The sequence below is a fragment of the Rhinolophus hipposideros genome (assembly GCF_964194185.1).
Source record: "Rhinolophus hipposideros genome assembly, chromosome: 20".
Classification (NCBI taxonomy): domain Eukaryota; kingdom Metazoa; phylum Chordata; class Mammalia; order Chiroptera; family Rhinolophidae; genus Rhinolophus; species Rhinolophus hipposideros.
Genome location: NC_138066.1, coordinates 16,064,724 through 16,084,953, shown reverse-complemented (window position 1 = coordinate 16,084,953; position 20,230 = coordinate 16,064,724). Strand labels below are relative to the sequence as shown.

The 20,230-nt window shown below is 40.4% G+C and overlaps 1 long non-coding RNA gene across 1 annotated transcript in view; it reads left to right on the top strand.

Annotated features, from left to right (window-relative positions):
- The window catches only part of LOC308488268, a 42,203-nt gene extending 41,900 nt beyond the window's left edge, over nucleotides 1-303 (top strand). The window contains exon 3 of the long non-coding RNA XR_013991882.1: nucleotides 190-303. This is a non-coding gene — a long non-coding RNA (uncharacterized lncRNA). The remainder of the gene's footprint in view (nucleotides 1-189) is intronic.
- The last annotated feature ends 19,927 nt before the right edge of the window (nucleotides 304-20,230 follow it).

Here is a 20,230-nt window from a genome sequence, read left to right as displayed (position 1 = left end):
ACCGTCATTTCTTGATTTATCAATCGACTTCCTGCTATGAGAGAGATAAGGACCCAATACACAAACATTTCCCTTTCTCCTCCCCAACTGCTTCCTAGTAGGGTTTATCAATATTTTAAGTTACTCAGCTGGTCACCTGTGTAACTGAGTAATGCACATACTTCTTTATTTCTTGTTACACAACTGCAGATAATATCTTCGGACTCCAGTGTGAGAGTCTTGATTTCAGTGCAGACCTGCCGGACTTGAGGAGCCACGCCCTTTCTTTCCCACACTGAGCCTACACCGACCACTTCTGGACCAGTGAGTGTCTCTCCGCCTCATTTTGGGAAATATATTTGAAAATAATAGGTACTGGAAAATGGATTTTGAACTAGAGGCATTCTTGGGCCAGTATATATTAAGAGAAAACAGTCTAAAGAGAATGGAGTGAGTTTATCAAACTAAAGTTAAATTTAGTTCAGAAGCATTCAAAAAAGTATGCACAGTCCAGAATTTTGACGGCAGGTTATAATTTGCTGAAAATCTCCTGTTCTCTAAGGTAAATGCCCATCCTTTCCACAAGGCAGGACTTCTATTTTATAATAGGGATACTTTTGGCCTAAGAAACTGGTGGATAACTGTGGGTTCTTCACTGCTCTCATCAGCACGAAATACCCCAGAAATGCCCCCTATGTGTACCCTCAGGCAAGTTATTTTCTTGGCATGCTGTGAAAAGGAGAGTGGGAGCTGAGCACGGCCCTGGCAGAAGCCTGGGTGTGGGTTTCACTGGAGAAAGTCATCGACACCGTGGAGCAGAGGCCACGAAAGGAAAACAGACATGGCCTTTGTTTTCCCAGGGGCCCCTGGCTGGCATTGCACCACACAATGCAAACACTGTCTACGTTGACAGAATTTTTGTTTGTGTCTATTCCCTGCCCGCTTCCAGAAGACGGATTCACTTGTCTTTTATCTGCACTTCCTTGTCCCTGATGAGTCCACTCCTTGTTCTTAAAGGGACCTACTGGCTCTGCACATCTTAGTTAGACAAGAACTTGACCTACAGATCTTAAATCTGTCAGGCCTTTGAACTTAGGGAACACCCAGGGCAAATGGCAGGAGAGCTCAGTTCAGGACCCCACAGCCTCCTGCTGGTCCTGCTACCTGAAGAGAACCCCAAGGACGAGCCCCTGCCTGACCTAGTCCTACCCCTGCAGATCAGCAAGAGCTTACAGCCCTCTGCAGATTGCCCCATACTCAGGACATGGCTGGTCAGCACATCCTTGGTCCTCACCCATTACCAGTGGGAACCTGGCAATGTTTGCTATAACTATGTGCACTATGTTTGTTGAAAATATCTTCCCACTGGAAGAACAGTGTAGGAAGTAGAGGAGCAGCTCAGGTCCTGGTAAGACTGGATTTGAATTGCATACTTTTAGGATCTGGACTTGAACAAAGCCACATCATTAGTTAGGATTAGATTCAGTTAAAAGTAACAGAAAAATCTAGAAATGACTTAAACAAAAATGCAAATTTCTTTCTTTCTTATATTTAAGATGTCCAGAGATAGTCATCCCAGGATTTGCATGGCATGCCATAGTGTCTTTGTTTCATGTTGTTTTATCCTGCATGGCTTCTATTCCCAAGGTTACCTCATGAGTTCCAGTCATTGCATCCATATTCTAGCCAAAACAAAGGAAGAAGGGCAAAGCAGGACATACTGCTTTCCTTTAAGGCCACTTCCCGGAAATAGTTTATACCAACCACCTATATTGCTCATCTAACTATGGTTTATATCTCATTGGCTAGAACATAGTCACATGATCACATCTAACTGCAAGAAAACAGATCATTATTGTCTATATTCTAGGCAGCCATGTGCCCAACTAATACTTGGGGATTTTGTTACTAAGGACAAAAAGAAAAATGGAGATTAAAGGACAACCAGCTGGCTCTAATCTCTGGTGGAAGAGATTGGCTCTCACTCACTGCCTCAATTCAGGCCACTCTTATTTGGGTCAACTGGCCTAAACAAACAATGTATAAAGTTTGAGAGCCAACTCCCGAGCCATAAAGATGGAACATGCTCTCAGGTCAAACCAACTCCATTTGAGGAACCAGGATGAATTAGGTTCTCAATGTGTCCTGGCTAAGAGAGCATGCTAACTGAAGGCAACCTTTGTCCATGCCATGCGAAAGAACAGTAGGCATAAACCTGTCCCACCAAAGAGCCATGCCATCTTAAGGGGGCGGGGGGGAAACCCACCAGCTCTATAAAAGATGTGTTCCCAAGGGCACTGGACTTCTAAATTAGGATTTGATTTACACCGTGCATCCATTTTCAACAACTAACATGGCTGGTCAAGTTTTATCTCCTGGATCACAGAACACAGAGAGAGGAGTAGAGAGCTTCCCTGTCCAAGATCTGATGACTTGTGTGCCACCTTAGTCTAGGTAAAGCCACACCCATGGAAGTATATGGTTAGGCCGCCTCTGAGAGGGACCCAGTGATCCCCACCTCCTGGGTGGGCTGGACCTGTTGACTAATTTCTAACAAAATAGGGCAGAAGTTACAGGATGTCACCTCTGAGATTAGGTTACAGAAAGACTGTGGCTTCTCTCTTGCTCGCCCTCTCTCATTCTCTCACTCACTTGCTCTGGGGGAAGCCAGCTGCCATGTTGTGAAGTGCCCCACATGGCAAGGAATGGGCCTCTCCAGCCAAGAGCCAGTGATGACAGAGGCCTGCCAACAGTCATCTGAGTGAGCTTGGTAATGGATCCTTCTCCAGTCGAGCCTTAATATGGCTACGAGTACGAGTATAGCCCCAGCTGATAAGCTTGACCACAACCTCACAAGGGTCCCTGAGCTTGCCCCACAGAAACTGTGGGATCATAAATGTTTGTTGTTTTAAGCTGCCAAATTTTGGGATAACTTGTTAGGCAGCGATACATACTATATGTTGTTTATATCTCCTTAAGAAATTTTGTTAGTTTATTCTCATTCTTGACTTTTAAAACCTGTTGCTCTATCAGTTTTGAAGTGACAGGTTTAGGTCATGCGAGAATTTGAACACAACGCTGAGATAATTCACTTGAAAATAGAGAAATATCTCTGTCGGCATTATAAGTACCATAAAGAAATACTACAAATTATTTCTTGTGTTTAAATAATTTGTGGGCATGCCTTTCCCTGGCAACATTCCTCCACATAGAAAAGCAATCTTATTTCTTCTCACAACATGCTAAAAAGACATTCACTCAGTGGTTGCGACCTGATCATATTTGTGATCTTCACTCTTTCTTTCATTCCCGATTCAAGGTCAGGGCACAGGTTGTCTGCTAACTGTTCTCTGAATGAAGCTGTGTGTGTATTGACATTCAAGTGCAATCTTTTTCTATAATTAACTCTTCTTTGCTAAACATATGGCCAGGTTTCTCAGTACCAACTCCAACATATATTTTCTCACCAAATAATTATTACAGATGAAAAATCTCTTTGCTCATAGCATGAGTCTGCAGTGATAAATAGAATAAGATATCATGGAGCATTTTCCCCTCATCTGTGTAGCACACATATGCCAAGGGCTGATTTTTACATAGCACATCAGCCGTTTCCTTCCTGTGTGAAAGGAAGCATCTTCCAGGATATACCCAAAAGAATTGCTCTTTCACATTGTATGCTGTTGAATCTTTGCAACAACCTATAACTTCACTAGATAAAGGACTTTTGTTTGCTTTCCCTTCAAGCATAAAATGTGCCATTATCTTTGTAATTGAATTTATACCTTTTTGGCAGTACAGTGATTTATAGCCTTGTTTTGCTGAAGAAATGTAGATTTCAATGATGTCGCTATGGTTTTGATATTTTCTGTTGTCTGCCTTTAGAAACAAACCACGTCAATTTGGAGAGTATTGTTTTGTTCTTATTTTAGAAAAAATATCACTTCCTTACTAGAGAACTCATTGTGTTTTGGTTGAAAATGACAATCATGGGTGGCTTTATGATCATATGTGAACACATTCATAATAAACAAAAGAATAGAGACGAATACATTGCTAGACCAGTACAATCCAATTTTAAGATACTCATCATCCATTTTATAATTTGCACTGCTATTTTTGGCTACTTGTGCAAAACAATCATATTTTCGGATGTTTATCCAATAACATACAGAATCGTACTCTACATTTTCACTAGAGTCCTGTTCACTATTTAACTTGATGATGCTCTTCTGATTTATGGCATTCACATTACAACCTTCATGATTTTTTTGAAAAACTTTGATAACAGGTTTATTGAGATATGATTCACATAAAATTTGCCCTTTTAAAGTATGCAATTTAGTGGTTTTCAGAACATAGAGTTGTGCAATCATCCCTACCGTCTAATTTTAGAAAATGTTTATCACTCCAAAATGTGCGCCTGTACCTTTTAGCAGTCACTTCCTATTTCACCCTTTTCCTGAGCCCCTGGAAACCTCTAATATACACTTTCTATCTCTATGGATTTGCTTATTCTGGACATTTTCTATAAACGGAATCACACAATATGTGGTCTTTTACATCTGCTTTCGCTTAGCATGATGTTTTCAAGACTCATCCATGTTGTAGCAGCACGTATCATTCATTACTTCATTCCTTTTTATTGTCAAATATTATTCCATCATATAGATATACCACATTTTGCTTCTTCATTCATCAGTTAGATATAGGTTGTTTCCATTTTTAAACTATTATGAATAATGCGTCTATGAACATTTATGTACAAGTTTTTGTGTGAACATGTTTTCCTTTCTCTTGGGTATATACCTATGAGTGGAATTACTGGGCCATATGCTAACTCTATGTTTAACATTTTGAGGAACTGCCAAACTGTTTTTCAAAGTGGCTGCATCATTATACAATCCTACCAGCAATGCATGAGGATTGCAATTTTTCTACATATTAGGCAATGCTTGCTGTTGTCTGTCTTTTCTATTTTAGCCATCCTGGTAGGTATAAAGTGACATCTCATTGTGGGGTTTTGGGTAACAGCTTTATTGAAATATAATTTACCTGCATAAAATTCATCCATTTTAAGTGTACAATTTCGGGTTATTAGTACATTTACAGTTGGGTAACCATCAACACACTCAGTTTTAGAAAATTTTCATCATCCCCCAAAGAAACTCGGTGCCCTTTAGCAATCTCATTGTGGTTTTCATTTCCATCTCCCTAATGAGTAGTGATGTTGAACATCTTTTTATGTGCTTATTGGCTATTTGTATATCTTCTTTGGAAAATCTTTCAAATCTTTTGCCCATTTTTAAATGGATTATTTTTCTTTTCAGTGTTGAGTTATAAAATTCTTTATGTATTCTAAACACAAATCCCTTATCAGATATATAACTTGAAAATATTTTTCCCATTATATAGGTTGTGTTTTCACTTTCTTGATAGTGTCCTTTGAAGCACAAAAAGTTTTTATTTTGAAGAAGTCTAATTTATCTGTTTTTCCTTTTGTAACTTATATTTCTGATGTCATATCAAAGATAACGTTGCCTAATCCAAAGACACAAGGATTTACTCCTATATTTTCTTGTAAGAGTTTTATAGTTTGGGTTCTTACATTTAGGTTGATGATCCATTTTGAGTTCATTTTTTTGTATATGGTGTGAGAAAGGAGTCCAAATTCATTCATTTTTATGTGGATATCCAGTTGTCTCAGCACTATTTGTTGAAAAGACTATTTTCCCCCATTGAATGATCTTGTCACCCTTGCCAAAACCTAATTCACCAAAAATGGGGAGGTTTATTTCTGAATGCTCAGTTTATTCCATTAATCTGTATGTCTATCCTTATGCTATTACCACACTGTTTTGATCACTGTAGCTTTTTACTAGGTTTTAAAATCAGGAAGTATGAGTCCTTCAACTTTGTTCTTCTTTTTCAAGATTGTTTTGGCTATTCTAAGTCCCTTGCATTTCCATATGAATGTTAGGATCAACTTATCAATTTCTGCAAAGAAGGAATCTATAGGAATTGCCTTGAGTCTATGTATTAATTTGGAGTATTGCTATTTTAACAGTATCAAGTCTTCTGATCCATGAGCATGGGATGTCTTTCCATTTCTTTATGTCTTTTTAAAATTTCTTTTGATAATGTTTTATAGTTTTCAGGGTACAAGTCCTTTTGTTGAATTGATTTTGATGCCACTGTAAATAGAATTATTTTCTTAATTTCATTTTCAGATTGTTCATTGCTAGTGTGCAGAAATATAATTGATTTTTGCATGTTGATCTTGTATCCTGCAAACTTGCTGGACTTGTTTATTAGTTCTAATATGTTTTAGTGAATTCTTTAGGATTTTCTATATAAAAAATAATCTGCAAATAGAGCTTTATATCTTTCTTTTCTATCTTGATGCCTTTTATTTCTATTTTCTTGTCTAATTGCCCTGAATGGAACATCCAGTACAATGTTTAATAGAAGTGGTGTAAGCGGACCCTTGGCTTGTTTCTGATTTTAGGGGAAAGCTTTCAGGTTTTTTTTTACTATTAAGTATAATATTAGCTGTGGGTTATATTAATATAGCAATGTACCACTTTTGAGCTACTAGTCTTTTTTTACTTTTAAAATGCAATGCACAATGAACATGCAAATTTAAGCATCATTCAGTCAGAGTTCTTAGTTGCAAGCAACATAAACTAACACTAGGTGACTTAAGCACAAAAGAAAATTTACTGAAAAGGTATTGCTGGGAAGAATGGAGAAGTAGGCTCTAAAAATGGTCAGAACAAAGAAGTCACAGCATCAACCAGGACCACAGCCTAAATATTGCCATAAATCAGTCCAGGAACACACTGCAACCATGACTGCTGAACCATTAAAAGCCACAGGTTGGACCCCATTCCCCAGTGGCACTGGTCACTACCCCACTGCTGAGACTGTAGCCCTGCAAATGGATGTTTCTGTGACTACTTCTGCCACTAGTCACTATAACCAATTCCTTATTCTTTATGCCACTTGCTCGCAAAGTTGGGGAATGATGGGATTAGTGCTCTTATAAAAGTGACCCCAGAGAACTCTCTTGCCTCTTCTGCCGTATCTGAAGACACAATGAGAGGATGGCCATCTACGAACCAGGGAATAGGTTCTCACCAGACACTGAATCTGCTGGTGCCTTGACTTTGGACTTTCTAGTCTCCAGAACTGTGAGAAATAAATTTCTGTTGCTTATAAGCCACCCGGTCTGTAGTATTTTGTTATACAAGCCTGAACTGAGACACCTTACATCTATATAGAAGTCTGAAGTCATTGAAGTGATATACATTGAGAAAACACAACAGAAATACACCATACACACACACACACACACACACACACACGGTGGCAAAAAAAATGTGTACGTATTTTAAGAAAGGAAAAAACTATTAAAATTGTAATACTTGATATATACCAATAACATTTGACTTCTGCAATTACAAGAGGTGCTCAAAGTGGTTTCCATCTGTGTAATTTTAATACAATTTTTTCCTTTCTTAAAATGTGTATACATTTTTGGCACCCTCTGTATACCTATATATATATATGTGTGTGTCTCTGAGGTAGAAAGCAGAGCAAATGAAATGAAGAAATTTCCTGAAATGAAGAACAAAATCTACAGATTTAAAGATGTACCCAGTTGTAGAAAAAATTAACACAGAGGCATAAAAACATGACAAAGCCACAGGAAGTGACTAAAATTCATGAACTAAATGAATAATCCTATGGGTGTCTAGGCAAAAAGCACAAGTCACTTACAATAGGAAGTGCTAAAGCTAGGTTCAAACTTATTCACAGCAAGGATCCATGCCGGAAGATGACAGAGCAATGTTTACAGAGATCTAAGGTGAAATGAGTGTGACCCAAGAATTTTATACCCAGCCAAATTTCTACCTGTCTTTGAAAGCAACCACCAAATAGTTTAAAATATGCAAAGCCTTAACTCAGGCAAGGCACATATAGATACTTTTTGAAAAAGCTACCTGATGATGAAATTCAGACAACTAAGACATTTCAGAATGAAAACTAGGGAATGCAGAATATAAGATATAACAGGATTAGTCACGAAGTCAACTCTATGTACATCTAGAAATAAAGCAAAACAATTGCAGATATTACAAAATAGGACCTATGTGTTTTAACAAGGAAGATGAGTTGGCAAGCAAAGTGAGGACATCCATGCAACGGTGTGGCCCAGCATCGGTGTCAGAGCCTAAGTGGAGTAAGGAGGTCATATGCTCAGGGGAGCAATCCAGCACAGGATACGTGTCAGAATCTGAGCGGGACTCTGTGTTGGAGAGCTGCTTGAGTGTAAGGAGTTGATGACTGAGCAGGTGACAAAGGGTGTTCACATTGAAAGGTGGTGGTGATGGTGGTGGTGGTGGTGGCTCAACAGGGTGTCAGAGTCTGAGCCAGATGAGAACGGTGTCCATGCATGGGGGTAACCTGGCGAGGGTGTCAGAACTCAAGCTGGGTGAAGAGGGCCTCTTGGGGCATAGCCACGCACAGGGTGTGAGAGCTTGAACAGGATAAAAGGGAATCCCCATTAAAGGGGCATAAAAATGTGTCGTTATTTGCAATTTTTCTGAATGTGTGTGGTTGTTTTTTTTTTTAAATAACTTACTTGGGATGAAACAACATAAAAAATATATTTAAGTCTTATTTGATGTATATGTATACAAAGACTCGGATTATCACATTAATCACATGACACTGACTCCTTTCAACTGTATCTTGCTTTTCTAATACATAATTTTGAATGTATCATCAAGAAATTTTGTTATGCTAATGTAATAAAATATTGTAATGCTACTTAAAGAATATGAAATGAATAGATTTCATGTAGACCCTCAGGATTTCTGGACCACCTCACTTTGCTTTGCCCATTCACCTGTTTCCAAGGCAGGCACATAAAGCTTACCAGTGTTCAGGCTCCCAGAATTTTCGGTGATTCTATTCACTGCAAAGGTTGAACCTTGAAACTAACTATGAATTTCCTTGTGGTTTCACACTTGTTTCATTTTCTTCTCACCTTGCCACCACTCATGCAAACTCAGCCTCTCTGGCTGTATCAGCTTTGGGTTATAGCACTTCCTGGCTTCTGGGAAACAGCAGCTGCAAGAGCTTTTGCTGGCTAAGCAAGTGCCCCATTACAGGCACACTAATTAGAACATAGGTGCAGGAGAGACACAAGTGCGCCGATGGTGTCAGGGGGAGAACATTATTTTCCCAGTCCTCCCTATCTATCATCCTCTGGTGAAGAGGCCTTTCTGGTCTTCAGTCTTTCAGTAACTGTCTCCGAGACTTTTTTTTTTTTTACCATTATACTTCTATTTTTATTGGTAAAATATTGCAATTTGGCTGGACATAATTATGAATTATGTCTGTCCATAACCAATTCCAAGTCATTTCTGCTCAATAGGTTATACCTAAATGTTTTTTGTTTGCCACTAGGAAAAACGTCAGACTTATCAGAATAGCCATTGATACGGCAAGATTAGGACAGGTGGACTCCATGTGTGGGGGAGCATGTGCATGCGTTCATGTGTTTTGACATTCTATATTATTTTATATTACTTTGAGGCATGCAGCACAGTGACTAGACATTTATATAATTTACAAAGTGATCCTCTGATTAATCTAGTACCCACCTGGCACTATACATAATTATTACCATATTATTGATTATATTCCCTATGCTTTACTTTATATCCCCTCTGAGACATTTTTGCATGTTCTCCACGTGAATGAAAGCGTGCTTTCAGGACACCAGAAGGGCCATATTAGGTCAATGGTTTGCTGAGCTTAGGGTTTTTACCACCGGTGGTGCCATCGACCCCCACTTTGTGGTATCTACTGGTAGCAGTTCCAAACTCTGGTATCCAAATTGGTGCCGATATGGGAAGAATTTTTTTTTTATTGATCTGTAATGAAATAAAAAGTGAAAATAAGAAAAAGGAGGAAAACATGTCCAAATGTCATATTTTGGGAAAGAACTGTTCTTTATCCTGAGACTGTCTTTCTTTCATTTTTAAATTTGAAAAATATTCCTCTTTTTATGAAATGCAGGTGATCGTAGATGGTGATTTGTTTGTGTTTTTCAGTGTCCTTACTGGCGAAGTGAAAAGTAGACAACCGTATGTCAGTCCCTGGGCAACTTGTTTTTAATTCTCTCTTTTTTTTAGATTGTGATAAAAGACACATAACTTAAAATTTACCATTTTAATCATTTTTAAATATACAGTTCAGCAGTATTTATGAAGTACATTCACATTACTGTGCAACTTTCACCAGTATTCACCTCCAGAACTCTTATCATCTTGCAAAACTGCAATTTTGTATCCATTAAACAATAACTCTCCATTTCCTCCTCCCATCAAACCCTGGCAACCATCATTCTACTTTCTGTCTCTATGAATTTGACTACTCTATGTACCTCATTTAAGTGGAATCTACAGTATTTGTCTTTTTGTGACTGGCTTCTTTCATTTAGCATAATGTCCTCTAAGTTCATCCGTGTTGTAGCATGTGTCACAATTTCCTTCCCTTGTAGGGTTGAATAATATTCCATTGTATGTATACACCACATTTTGTTTATCCATTCATCTGTCAGTGGATACTTGTATTGCTTCCACCTTTTGGCTATTGTGAATAATGCTGCTATGAACATGGGTGTACAAATATCCTTTTTTTAAATTGAGGTATAATTTCTGTAAAATACAATGCACAGATTTGAAGTGAACTGTTTATGAATTTTGATATATACAATATATTGATCAATGTAACTGCCACTCTAATCAAAATATGGAATATTTCTATTACCTCAGAAAGTTCCCTTGTGCCTCTTTTCAGTCAACCTCTTCTCCCAAACCCCACTGCTCTTATTTTTATCACCATAGATTAGTTTTGCCTGTTCTAGAACTTAATATAAATGGAATTATACAGTATATACTCTTTTGTGCCTGCCATTTTTTGCTCAATATGTTTTCGAGATTCAGCCTCATTGTTGTAATTCATTTCTTTTTATTGTTAAATATTATGGCATTGTGTGACTATACTGTTGACCCTTGAACACCACAGACTCGAACTGCATGGGTCCATTTATATGCGATTTTCTTAAAAAACTACACACAGTACTGTTAATACTTTTTCTCTTCCTTATGATTTTCTTAATAACATTTTCTTTTGTATAGCTTATTTTATTGTAAGACTACAGTATATAATACATATAACACAAAATGTATGTTCATCGACTATTATAGGTAAGGCTTCTGGTCAACTGTAGGCTATTAGTAGTTAAGTTTGGGGGGAGTCAGTAGTTATATGCAGGTTTCAACTGTGTGTGTGGGGGTTGGCACCCCTAATCCCTGTGTTGTTTAAAGGTCAACTGTATGCAATTTGATTATCGATTCTCATTTAGGTTGCTTCCAGTTGGGGGGCTATCATGAATAAAGCTGCTATGGAGATTCTTATACATATTTTTGTGGACGTGTATTTTCATTTCTCTTGGCTAAAGGCCTAGAAGAGGAGTTGCTCTCATAAGATAGGTATATGTGTAACTTTATTAGAAAATTCCAGACAGTTTTCCAAAGTGTTTTATTCTATTTTTACCATTTAGTTCCCATCCCCCAGCAATGTATGAGTTTCTGTTTTTCACCATTTTCACCGTTTGGTATTGTCAGTTTTAAAAATTTTAACCATTCTTGTTGGTATGTAGTAATACTTGTGTAACTTTTAGCACATCCCCCCAGGTAATTAATTTCAGGGAATATTGCCAAACGGCTTTGCTTGGACAGGATTCTTTGGCTAAAAGTTAAAGAAACACAATTTAAACTAGTTTAAGTGGAAAGCAAAATATATTGCCTCCTGCAACCAAACCATGCAAGGCAGAAGTGGAGCCGCCCTCAGGAGTGACTGAAATTACCTTCATTCTGCCATCTGTCCTCTACTCTCTGCCTCTTCTTTCTCGAAACTCAACTGTCCCCACTACTTGTATAGTGGAATTTTGTCTTCAAGCAAGTCTAGGCTTTTATTCACACAGTCTTCCAACAGGAGAGAGAAGAAAGTACCTTCCCATCAGTTCAGTTAGAGAACTCTGATGATCCTGGCTTGGCATACATTACATCCCTGAACCAGTCACCATATTTATGGTGGAGACCAGCCTGGGTTTGTGTGCTCGCCCTGTAGCTGAAGAATAGAGAAAGTGCGATTGTGCAACTACTCCATAGCTATGTTTGGAATGGAGAAGAGCAGCTTCCAAAGAAGTTGAGTACTCTTTGAGGCAGGTAAAACGATAAGTGTCTATGTACTCACCCTGAGTTTTAAGAAAAGTTTACATTACCACGAAATCCAAAAGTCTTAGAACCCTGGTTCTTTAATTCACTGACAATCTCAAGTCAGGGATGGAGCCCAGACATGTCTACTCTCACTTAACTCACTGTACATCTCTCAGCAATGAGCTTATCTAACCATCCATAAACCAATTCTATTTAGGTTTTGGCCCATATGGTCTCTCAGGCTACCCTAAGAACTGGGAGAGGACTGTCGCTTAAGCAACATTCTGTTGGGCCCAGTAGCCAAAATCCCCTCTAGGGCTCCGAGCAAGCCCACTCCACCCTGCTAACATGTTGACATTCTCTTTTCCCATCGTCTCCTTGACTATTTAATCTTGCCTTTAAACCCAACTCAATTCTTATTCATAAATCATTGGCTTTTAACTCCTTTTGTCCAGCTTTTACCTTTGGAAACGGTCTTTTTCTACAATTTCTAGGTTCCAAACCTAATTATTTTGGCTATGGGAAGCTATCTCGGATCTTTTCCTCCCTGGCCTTGACCCATTTCTGCACTGCTTTTCTCTGGATCTGCCATTCACCACGTCCTGGCTTAACATTATCTCCAGACTTCAGCTACTGAACTTGACTGGTACCTGAGCTCAGTTATATGAAGTAACCTCTAATTCTAGTGTTTAGTATGGACAAGTCTACGTTGTCTAAAGACATATCTTTCTGATTTGGGTCATATAACTTCCAAATTTCTATATTTTTAGGTAGTGTTAAAGGTATGAAACGATTTAATATATTATAAGATGGAAGCCATTCCAGCCCTCTGATATCTTGGTGTTCTTCTCAAAACCTTCTCCACATCTTGAAGCACAGCTACCAAAAGTGCGTTCAGCATCCTGATAGGAGAGCCCAGTGATTTTGTGAGGCTGGCGCCTTTTCCAGAATACCAATTCCTCCCCCTGTTGCCTTCTCATCCTCCTTCCACTCATTAACGAACATGGTGGCTACCAGAAATTGGGAAAGAAAACAGCAGTCATGATAAACAGAGAGGCAAGCATCAGCCCCCCATGAGCTTTATAAGGGCAAGGAAAGGGTTCTAGCACTTAAGGCACTAGCAAAGCGAGAAACAACCAAAATGAGAACGAGAGAAACATTTATCTTTAATTAATGTAATCTGAATTTTGTAATCCTCAAATTTAGAAAGAGGCTATTTTAATTCTAGCAAATATGTAAGGTTTGTGTCATTTTGAAAAAGAAAATTTGGGTTTGACTTTTCTTTTGGGAGGGGGACACCATCATCTCTTTCGTGCTGAAGGCCTCTGAGGCTCTTTTTAATTGTGTTTTCCTCACTTCTGTATGTCCAGAGCCTTGTCCTGGGTCTGGCATAGAGACTGTGCTTAGTCAGGGTCTGTTGGATGATTTAATAAATGGACGGAAGAGCTGCAGAGCTGAACAAAGTGCTGGGAAAGGGGTAAAGATGGGAGTAGGGTGGTGTTGGGAAGCAGCATTAAGAGAACCTGACAGGAACGTCTGCTCTGGAGCCCCCAGAGATTTGCTATAATTCTCACCCATGCTGTTTTATCATTGACTGCATCATTTCACTCTGTTTTATCTGGCTTCTTTGTCCTTTCCTTTCTTTGACTGCTGAGAAGAGTGATTCCCTTCTCTACTGAGCATATGAACTAGTAATTGCTTCTTACAAGGGTCATTTTGCAAACCCACTGCCTTATTCTGCGGCCCAGACCCTCAGAGTCTCCTAGGGAGCTTTGCCTCTGGTGTGCACTTGCAGCATTTTGGTTGCTGCTTTCTCCTTCTAACTGCTATACTTCCTTTGCACCATTTCTACCCAGACCTATAGCACAGAGAAGACTGCAGATTGCTCCCATAAATAGCATCAATCTCTTCACCTTCTGGAGCTTCAGCTTGTACTCTTGAGATGGAGTCCAGCTGGCTGGGTGTGAATGTGCTTTGTTTGTGCCAAGTCAGTCTCAGCAAGTATTTCTATCAGAATTAGAGGCTGAAATTGCTGGTTGCTTGGGCATCCCTGGTAACTGAATATTTTTCTGGTTAGGAGGTGGGAGTTGTGCTCTGGGGCCTTTATGCAAGAATGCAGAGTCCCAGTTTCTTGCTATTTTAATTGGAGGGTGTCTTTAGATCTGGGCATACCCTACTACATCCGGGCAAGAGGGCACTTGGTTCCTTTGAATTTATTGCTAGAATTTGTTGCCAACCTCGGGCAAAATAGGTATAAGGTGTAACCCAAGGAAAATGAGGCTATACTTAGCTCTTGCTCAGCACTGTCATATCCAATAGAAATCCAAATACAATTCCCATAAGCCTTAAAAAGCAAAGTGTAACTTCACTGAAGGTATCTTGAAGACATCTAGAAGAAAGGTATGGAGTCTATTACAGAGCACGCCTTCTCTCCTCAAGTCTCACCCTCCTCAGGAGTTTCCTCCACTCTTCCTTTTCTCTCTGAAATTCCCCCACCCTCCTGCACTCCCTTATTACTCTCTCCCCTCATAGAGAATGCAGGGTGTTGGTATTTTTACATTGTTTACTTAATTGAGGTAAAATTCACGTAACATAAAATTAACCATTTTAAAGCCTACAGTTCAATGGCATTTAGTACGTTCACAACGTTGTACAACCATCAGCTTTATTGTAATTCCACCATATTTTCATCACCCCAAAAGGAAACCCTGTCCCCGTTAAGCAGCCATTTTCCATCTCCCCCCCCCCCCCCCGCACTTATAAGTTTGAAAAGCTCCCCAGGTGATTCTAAAGGGGAAGAGGATTGAGAACCATCAGTATCAAGCCATCGAATCTTCTCTGGGGCTTCCCCTGCTGACATCTCCACTCTAATCCTGGTGGACTAAGCAGCCGACCTAAAGATCCTCTTTAGAATCCTTAGAATTGTAGGCGCAGGTTCAGTGTTTTGCCCCCGTTATATGGCAACTCTATCCCCCCCCTTTTAAGTATTTCTCTCCCTCTCCTGTTCCACCCACTGCATCCCACTCTCATGGGCCCTTACTCTCAAGTTGTTAAACAAGCCCTCTCTGAGGTAAGAATCCTCACCATTCCCACCCAGTCCCTGGGGTCCGCTAATAAGATCTCAAGATCGCTGGAGTGTTTGCCTTTCAATTTAGGGGAAAGCCTTTCAGACTCAGAGGAACCCCTCTCTAATGGCACATTGTAGGCACTAGACAGATGGGGAGAGGAAGTGGCTTTTTGGGGAATGAAGGAGGCTTTCTTTCTCAGTTTCTCCTTTACCTATGAATGAGGCATGTACTGAAAAACGTCTGAGGTTTGAAGCTGGAAAGTAGCGTGGCCCTAAGCATCAGTTCCTTAATATCTCAGAGCCTGTATTCTCAGCTGGACAATGGAGATAATAATAGCGACCTCAGAGGGTTGAATTTCAATAAGTTGCAACCTTAGAAACTGATTCTGTCTGAAAAGGAATTTGTCGAAAGGATATTGGTTGGCTCACAGACGTGCTAGGAGGGCTGGAAAACCAGAGGTTAACACAGATAGGTAAACTACCCCAAAGCAAGTGGCAGAATTTAGGAGACTGCTGCCACTGTCCCCAGCTGCTACCACTTGTTCTGTCACCAGCACTGGTGCTGGGAGCTGGGGTCCTATTTGCTCTATGGTTCCAGCAACTGTGTGTTGCTGCCACCCTCCCCCGCACCAGCCAAAAAGAATTATCCACAATCTCTGCTTCTTGGTGTCACCAGCTCCCAATTCAAAGTCTATCACAGGTTCATCTGCTTGGCCAAATCTAGGCTGTGTGCCCATGTCCTGGGAGGGCAAGCACCTGGCATGTTCAGCCTGTGTAGTGGGAGAAGGCCCTGCCTTTCATCAAGACCCTAAGGTAGAAGGTTCCCCAAGTGAGGGGAAGGTGCTCAGAGGATGGACAGCCAAAAATAAGGACAAATGCTCCTTTTCAAACCGTGAGGATGAGGGAGACAAGGTACATATTGTGAACGCTAAAGCCCCATGCAGGTATCAGTTATCAGCACTTGTACACACTGTTATTTCACTGTGTTACAGCATTTCCTCTTCCTTCTCCCTCCCTTCTTCCTTCACGTGCCCCTCCCCCATCCCAGGACTGGGCACACAGATACACCTCATAAATGCTGAGTGAATAAAATATACTGCTGCTTTCACTTGCATGGTGACTGAAGCAGGTTGGTATTGGTTGGTTGTCTTCCCAGCTTCCATTCCCCACTTTTCCTTTGCCATAGGTCCTGCTTTCCATTTAGGGATGCATGTAATTCTTGGGGCTCAGACTCCGTCCCCAGCCCCAGCAATGGAGTTCATATGCTAAGCAAAGCCGACCAGCATGCTCTGTCTTTCTGGCCATAGTGATTGGTTCAGGGGTAGGCATATGACCTAAACTGATCCAACCAGAGTGAAACTCAACAAAATTAGTAAGACAAGGCATCCTCTGTTTCTTGCTGAGTATAAATGAAAAAGTATGTGGCTTTGGGAGCTTCTGGAAGCCCTCTTGGGACGACAAGGGGACTCAGACTTAGAATAAAATCAATATTGTAGAAGGCAGGGCCAAGGGACAAAAAGAAACCAGGTGCTTCATGACTATTCAGCCACAAGATAAAGCTATGCCTGAATCCAGACTTCTCCTTTGGACTTCTTAGTTATATGAGCCAATAAATTCCATTTATTATTCACATTAGAATGAGTCAGGTTTTCTAATATGTACAACAGAAAGTATTTGATACCTGCTTCCCTCCCTGCCTGCCTCATGAGAATAGAACTGCTGTCCATTTGGTGCTGGCTAATACTGAGTTTTTTGGAAAGACAGATCAAAATCACTGTCAGGGCCTCATGATTGGGCAGCAGCACATTTATGCCCCAGCAACAGGCCTCACTAAAATTTAAAATAGAATAGGCCTACCAAAGAGCATATTTTGAAAGAGATTTTGATAAACATCTTTCATTTCTTTTTTGGCCTGGGGAGATAAAGACACCAAGGAAGTAAGAGCACACTCTTTAAAACACACACACACACACACACACACACACAAAACAATAAAAGCAAAACGTAGTCCATCTAACCCACACAGGAAGTACTAAGGAGTTACATCCAACCTGGCTGCCTTAACGTAGGTTCTCTAGAAGCACAGTCTGAGACAGGGATTTTTGTATGAATGATTAATTGAGGGAGTGCTCTTAGGAGAAATCTGTAAGAGACTAAGGGGACCAAGATAGGAAAAGAAGCTAAACAAGGATGAGAGCACTCCCAACTTCGCCTGATTCCACAGAAAGTTCTGGAGCATAGATTGCTCCCAAGTTGGTCCCATCCAGAGGTAAGGGACCCTGCATCTGTGAGACAGTAGGAGGCTCCTGGTGGTAATGGGTGGGGCAGGGGCAGGGTGCAGGCAGTTTGTGTAACTTTGCAGGAATATCTGGTAAAGCAACTCCTGTCAGCTAAGGAAAGTCTTCCGAAGAAGGTGGAGGTATAAGCAGTGGAGGGGTAGGATGGCCGGGGAAAGAGGATCTGGGTGGGGAACCAACAGCACCTGCAAGAACTGATGTGGTCAAAGTTGCTCTTGAAAATTCCCTTAATTTGCCCATTTTGAGACTTCACTCCATTGAAAAAAATTCCTCTTCAGAAATAAGTCATTCTTGTTTCTTGCTGCTTAGAACAACACATCAACAAATTTATGAAAAGGCTAATTGCATGCCGCTGTGTGTTTTCATCATCCTTGTGTTTTTCTATAGACAACGTTTTGTCAGTTCTTCTAATTCTTAAGTTAATGTATCTCTTTAGTCCTCAGTTAAGTCTTCAATTTCTTCCTCCACAGGCACTACCCATGTGTCTGGTAACCCGACTTATGCGTTTCATTTCTTTGTTAACATAGTAAACGCTCAAAATCATTCCCACATTCTTTCCCAGTTTTAATCAACATGCACTTCTGTGTTAGGCTTGGTTGCTTATATCTTTCTCTCACTCCTTCTCATGGTAAGTTAGATGTGCACACAATGTACATAGAGTGCAGACCGAGTTAAGTACAATGAACCCTGGAGTGTGATGGCAGGAGCTCTGGACACATATTGCAGAGAGGGCTAGAGTTCCCAGCTCTGCTGTGTGTCTAGCTGTGTGACGTGCCTGAGCTGGTTAGTGGCGATTTAAAAATGGAATCTTCTCTAGGCTTCCGTGCTTGTTCTCAGTTGTGAGTATTGATTAAGAGAACAATACTGGAAAGGACATGCGAACACAAGGTGGTATTATTAAGCAGACTGTATCGACCTGGTATTTTCTTTCAAATCCCAAATTTGATTTCAGATCGTTGTTTTTGGGTTCTAAGATGACTTAATCTCTTCTTAGTATTTCTTGGGCTGCAAGTTGCTCGGATTTGACTCTCTTGCAGAGGTGATGCAGAGCAAGTGGCTACTTGTCTGGGTGAGTTAACCGTAGGGAGACCTGGGCATGGAGCAAAATTGAAATGGAGGTTTTCACTGTGATCCAGTCTTTCCTCTCCCTTGTCTACAATCAGCTCCTCAGGGACCAGCCAGCCCAACAGGCTGGCTCTTCAGAACCCAATTATTTGGACTGTAACCACACTTTTCATGCCCCAGAGAGCCTCCTCCTCAAACCAATCAACCAACCCACCCTTCTGTTCCATGTCCCATTAGATTTCAGGTCTACATAACATGGTAGAAAACTGCTGGTCCCTACTAAGAGTCAATGGCTGAAAACTATTGTTACTATTTCTCTCTCCCACTCTTTGAAATGATTATTTCACACCTTCCTCTCTTTCCTCAAGCCTCCAACACCTACTGTAACATCCTTACAGCTGATGGCCTGACTTCCCATTTCATTAAGAAAATAAAGGTAATCAGCATTCACCATCTCCCAACACCTCACCTACCCACTTACTCGTACCTAAGCTCAGATATTCTGCCTTTCCATGTCCGACTACAGGTGACGCATTTCTGTTCCTACCCAGTTCTTCTACCCGGGTATTAGATCCTATCCCTTCTCAACTACTTATACTCAAAAGTATGGCTCCAGCAATTCCCCCACAATGCTTCATTAAAATTTCCCTCTTTACTTAATCATTCCAATCAGGATATAAACAACCTGTCATTTCTCCCATATTAAAAAAACAAAACCCGAAGTCCATCCCCATCCAGCTTTGTTCCCTTTTTCTATTCCCCTTTATAGCAGACTCCCCCAAAGAATTATTTCACCCACTCCGCCTCATCACCGTTTAGTCTCTCTTGAACCCACTCCATTCAGGTTTTCCCTGCACCATTCCACGACAACTGCTCTTATAAAGGTCATCAGTAACCTCTGCATTGCTAATCCAGTGGTCAATTGAATTTAGTCCACATCTCAAAGAGATTTTCTCTTGCCTTCCTTGTTTTGGATACTGGCAAGGCCATCTACTCGGTTACCCTCACCAGATTGTGAAATCATATTTTACTGATTCTTCGTCCCTTTATCCAATCTTGCTAATTCTTGTCAATTCAATAATCTAAACACCATTTTAATGTATCATCTTTCTGTCCTCACTAATCTTGGCAGAATCCGCTCTTGTCTGGATGGTGACTGCTCTTTATTCTGTCCCACACAGCCCCTGGAACTCTCTTGCTAAAACACAGATGTGATCCACACCACTCCTCTCAGAAACTGCTCTGTAAGTTTTCCATTTGCCGTGGAATAAAGCAAACCCCCTTTAGCGAAGTATTCAAGGCCTTTCATCATCTGGCATCATCCTCACGTCCTAGCTATGGCTCCTGCTGCTGCTCCTCCCAACACATCTTATATTCCAGCCACCATTCATGACATGCCTCTGTGCCTCTTCTCTCTGTCTCAAGTGCTCTTTTCTCTATTTTTTTCCTGTTCGAGAATTCTTCTTATTATTAAAAGCAATAAAAATGACGATTTCTGAAAACTTGTTATATGCAAAATATCT